The following is a 6,000-nucleotide window of genomic DNA, read 5'->3' on the forward strand; positions in this document are numbered from 1 at the left end:
CTCTCTCTCTCTCTCTCTCTCTCTCTCTCTTTGAGTTATCATGTAGATTGTTCATGTCTGATATTCATAACCATGACACATTCTGAATGTCTCCTCATATGGGCAATAATATCATGTGAATGTCCATCTCTCTCTGTATCTATCTCTTCATGTAGGAAGCTCTTTTCCTCCCTCGTCTTCCACAGCCATTCCACTGTAATTCCTATACCAGGGTGAGTATGTGCACAACAACATTGTGCACATACTCACACGTGCACTCCCAAGATAACGTGAGGACACAGACCCTTTAATCTAGAGACAAGACCTGCTAATCGAGAAGGATCTGTACAAAGTTCAGCTGTACAAAGTTCAGCTGTAAAAAGTTCCCTCCAACAGCACCTGCACAGAGTTTAAATAATTCATGTTCAATGTGTTGAGTGTGAATGGAGATCTAAGTGATCATGATATGATAGAGAACACTGTGGTTCCTTTATAACCATTGTTATCCAGGTGTGAAGAGACCATCAAAGGTGCCCATCAATTCAGCAAAACAAAAGCAAGCTGTGATTCATATCTCGATCACAATAGATAACGGAAGCGGAGGGATTATGTTACCTAACCAAATTATTTTCTGCTCACCGACACATTATTATGGAAGTGTATTTAAAACCTCCTGTCCACATTCTCCTCACATGTTGTCATGTAACATGGTATAAATACAATGGTGAATAAAAAGTACTGAAAGTCATACAAATACCGAAATCTTCGTTGAAGGTGGCTCTGGTAAAACTTGCGACATCTTGAGTAAAAGACGTGAGCTCAAATAGTTTTTACCTAAAGGGACTACGTGTACTATTTTTACATGCATAAATAGCTTCAAATTGCCAGTGGCTGAATAGGTTGTAATCTGATTGAAAAATGATAATGGAAAAATTGTCTGTTCTTTTGCTAATAATGGTAAATTGTGTGTGCATAATAGCAACTCACATCGCTCCCATTGTCTGCTTATAGCTCACAATTTATGATTATAACAAACATCAGTTTATGATTGTAATTGTCTCATCCAACAGAGCTATCAATGTCGGGAGCTCGAGCAGGCTGTAGTTCACTTACTGACCAAAGGGGTCAGTAATGAGAAGGAATGTCTGACTCTTACATGTAATCCATTTAAGTATTAAAAGTATTGGTTCAAATGTACTTAATAATCCAAAGTACTAAAAGCACTAGTAAGTACTAGTTAAAAGTTAATTTGCGGCAAATATCGTCACAGGTGTTTGTCTTTGGTGTTCATCCACTGAAGGCCCTACCGTTGGTGGATGAGGAGCATTGGTTCACACTGCTGCTTTCGCTGTAGCTGACATACTGTTGGGATTTTCCAGCAAATGTTATTTGGGCCATGTGGGCTTGATGCAGATCTCGCTGACTTGTCAGTGAGATCAGTTATTTGCATGCAAATGCAACATGCCAAAAAGTAATAAATCCTGTAAGGATAATTAGATTACTGCTGCAGGAGTGGTGTTTTAACTAATGAGTTTATTAAAGCGTAAGTTAACCCGTTTTAGCTCAATGTTGAACAGCTCGAGATTTCAATATTTTGAAAAATGTGTTTCGGAGAATTCTGGGAATTCCATAATGTCCTGATGGACACAGCTCATGGCACTTTATTTTAAGCTAGTACTGCTGTATAATGATCTATGTTGTTTTCTTTCACTATCACTGTCTGATAAGCTTAACCATCTCTCAGACGCAGACGTGATGCCAAACTGCCTGAGGAGGGACCCCAGGCATGGGACCTGAGTTCTGAGCAGAGCAGAACATTATAGCAACCTTGGCTTGGTAAGAAAAATAGGAATTTATACCCGTTTTTTCAAAATGACAGGATTATTTTAGTAAGTGACAAAATTGCACTGCTATGTTCAAGATCATAGAATACATACTAAATTGTTTAAAAGATAGACAATATGATATGGGCTCACTGGCACAGAGAATTATTTTATCAAATGTTTTACATTTTCCTGCTGTCATCCTAACCTAGCTTACCTTTAACCCTAAACTCTTTTAAATCAAAGCTTCACCTAAGTTGAAATGGAATGCCTTAGCTTAGCAGGGGAATGTTTGTAAAAAAATATCCTACATTTCATCAAACAATAAACAAGAGAGCAAGAAGAGACTTTATTTTCTTTACTTAAAAAAGGACAGGTGTCTGGAAGGCTCTTTCGCCCCCAAAATATGTGACCAGCCAAACTTTGCAAAGGCCGATTTCGGACAGCCAACAGCTGGTCTGGTTGCCATGCCTACCCAGCTGGGGCGAAGGATGATGTCATCATCGCACAGCTGCGCTCTTAAGACCACAGTGATATTCAGTTTGAGTCAACATCGCCTCATATGTTGAAACTTGACGATCATGATTCATGAATGCAGAGAAATCTGGAATACTGTAGTGAAATCCAAGTTCCAAGGAACGCCAATAAACAAACAATTCCAAGTCCACAGAAAGCCCACGGGTGCACTTGGTATTTGTGTGTTTCTTTCTGTACAGGCCATGGGTCACAGAAATGACTGATGGAGAAATGTTTAGAAATGACTGCAGCACAAGTGATGAATGAACCCTCCAAGTTGGAAACTGTAGCTTGACTTACTCCAAGCACTGGGTCTATTTAATAACTCATGGCTGCTGCCATCATTTCACCTCTAATATATCACAGTGTTAAAAACAAGCCAAGCTCACCTTGGCACACTGTAATGTGTGTAAACCAAACCAGTTCATATGAACGAGACACCCAATGCATTATATCATCTTTTGACAATTGAATTGAATGATTATTAATGAGCAACAGTGCAGCAGTTAATCTAATGTGGTTGATGGAGTTGATCCTTTAGGCGTCAGGCAATGTATAAATGCATGTCTTGTGATGGTGAGTCATATTGTGCTGAAAATCATCTGTTGTTGCCAACATGACTGGATGTCCTGGCATTCACCGGCTATCAGGTTCCTACTTCCTTCTCAAGGTCTCTTCCGTTTGGGGTACGGGAAGTTGTCCCTCAGAGAGTTCAGAGTTAGGGGCTGTTTGTCTGATGTTGGCCTGTGAAGCCCTTTGAGACTGTAACTGTGATTAAGGGCTGTACAAAACAATTACTTGATTATTCAGGAGAAGAGTAGTAGCTTCTTTTTTTTCTTTTCTTTTTTTTGCTATCTTTTTGTTATAATAAAGGAAACAAATACAAAACTATATGAATATACAATAAAACATTCATAGTTTATGTTTGTGTTATTGAGTCCACCTCCTCTCGCCCTCGACACTGTTCATAAAGATGACCAAGATCGACTGACAGTACTAAGCAAAAGGTGTAAACATGGCTTTCGGGGCTGGCCCCACTGGGTTCTTCAGACATGTCATAGTTCTCCTGACTTCAGAGAATTATTAGGAGAGGCCAAGCCAAGGGCTTGTTCTCTAGAAGGTGTTAATGAGCTAAACGTGTTCCAACAGGAACCATAACTGCTGGGGAAGGAGGTCGTGTCCATTCACATCAGGGATGCTTCTATGCATGTTCCGTTCAGGTACTTTGCTGCCCAGGCTGTCTCAACAACATGTGCATGCAGCGTTGTGGGTAGGGTGTTCAAAGGTTCTAGGTCTGATCCCCGATGGCTGAAGTCTCACTTTAGGCATCCTTCAGCAAGATAGACATACCTGCTCATAAATTACATTTACAGAAAAATGAACTGTGTCAGTTGACATTTATCAGACACTTTCAGGTGAGTTTGATTCCCTCACAGTTTCAACTGTCATTTTTAAGGGGCGTCACTTAGTGTTGAGAAGTGGCGGGTAAAGAAGGGCTTGGTTTGGGGTTTTTTTGGCCACTTTTTTACAGCGATTTATCCTGTATTTACTTTACATTGTATGTTTTCTCTCCATACAAATAAAGAGTTTCTCAATGTGTTAGTCAACAATTCAGTTTTTTCCACTTTAACAAATTATGCTTTAAAAAGTACACCTAGTTGTTTTTCATTTACATATTTGCATTGAGCAGAGCCTCTGTGGTGTGTATATTTTTAAGCTGTTTTACCATGTACGGTCTCACCTCTAATGAATAATGTTGATGGCGTAAAATCACATGTAAGCTGAATTAATCATAGAAATACATATTACTCACTAGCTGAGATTGAGAATGAGATGGACATGTATTTTTAATGTACTGTATGTACTTTGAAATTGTGCAGGAATTTTGCTTCTTTACTGAAAAGCTCTGAAAGATAGAATGATTATCTTAATAGTCATAGTCATGATGCAGAAAAGTGATATTCCTGCTAGTTTCTGGTTGTCTTAATTACAGTATAGGGAATACTGCCCTCCATTGGCCTATAGTCGGTACTGAATTGTTATAGGATGGAACACAGAGTATTTACCTCTTAACTCTTAAGTTAATCAGGTTTTAATGAGATATGTCTCATTGTATATATTACATCTGCAAGAAATGTGACATTTAACATACATCGGCATTCACTGTTTAATAAATACAAAAAAAGGTCTGCTACATTGAAACTTTGGCATCAAAACTTCCTCTTTAAACAGTACACTTGAAGGTTAGGTATGGCTTACAGTTTTAGATGTGAACGATTCTTAATCATAACGTGAAACCAAAGTCATCCTAGTGTTTATCTCACTGTTTGTATTGGGGGATCCTTTGACTGCTTTACACTTCATTAGAAATGCACAAGAGAGAAGAGACACTTGAGGATGAACTGTTAATCCCTCACAAGGCTCAGTTCAGAAGAGTGTTTGCTTTTCCATAATTTTACAACCCACTCATCCATCACACACAGCACTGTTTAAAAAGGTTTATGAAGCTATATCGTCTAATCTATTTGTGAGTATGAAGCAATTCACTTTATTTTAATATTGGTGTATTGTCGTAGCTAAAAGTCAACCAGAAGTGGTCATTTGAAGAGGTTTACACCCAAACCACTGGACTGCATCAAACAGACGGTAGAGGTAGAGGTAGAGGTAGACAGATACACAGACAGGAGGACACACAGAGAAGCATATGGTTAGTTGATACAAAAAAAGAGGTCTGAATTTATCGTAATTTTCCCTTCCATAGAAGGAGCATTCAGGATTGTTTTGCTACAGAAGTTGAATTTCAATACACACAGTACTGATCCAAGCTTTTGTTCCTCTTGGTTCTGAATTGACTGAAGCTTTCTTTGCATTGTGAGAAACAAAGACACCTCGTTGGGGAAAGAGAGAAGTCTGGATATTTCAAAGGAAGTGTTCAGCAGTGTGTTTTGTTCAGCTCAGCTCAAACAGAACCAGCATTGTCAGGGCATCCCTCTTCACCTAATCCCTGCTCGTACCCAGGTACCCGGTTTACAAGCAGGTTTAATAAGCATCCCCTCGTTAGCAGCGAATGCACCATAAGCTCATTTGGTTCTCAATTTAAAATAAATAAGTCACCGAAAGAAAGGGAATGTGTGTTTAGGAGGGGGGGGGGGGGGGGTAGCAGACACACACGGCCAAATTCTGTAATTTGGGTAGCTTCCAACATTGCTTGGTGGGTTTTTAGACAAGAGGGAAGTAGGCTGACAGGAACCAAACTAAACCTCTGTTTAATCTGTTGTTTAGCTGGACTCCACTTCAACTCCTGAAACAAAATGCACATCATTCGGTCCAAGTGTATTAATACTGTGAATTTAAGCTGTATATAACCTAGCTCACATGATGTTGGTGCATTACAATATGTTTTACCAAAGGCATCTTAACTGACACTGTTACACTGTAACATAGTAAAATACTGAGTTGGCTGGTTTGTTTTCCTATCCTGAACAGACATGGTCTGGCGTGGCCTGTGGCCAAAGAATTATCAGGAGCCGTCTAGGGAACACCTCTAATTGGCTAACGACTCAATCGACCGATCTGATGGTCTGGGTCTTCGAGCGACCGGATTGGCTAGGGTTTTTGAGCGACCGGATTGGCTTGGGTAATCGAGCGATCTGAATGGCAGGGGTTTTCGAGCGGCCTGATT

The sequence above is a fragment of the Micromesistius poutassou genome (assembly GCF_964030765.1).
Source record: "Micromesistius poutassou genome assembly, chromosome: 15".
NCBI classification, from domain to species: domain Eukaryota; kingdom Metazoa; phylum Chordata; class Actinopteri; order Gadiformes; family Gadidae; genus Micromesistius; species Micromesistius poutassou.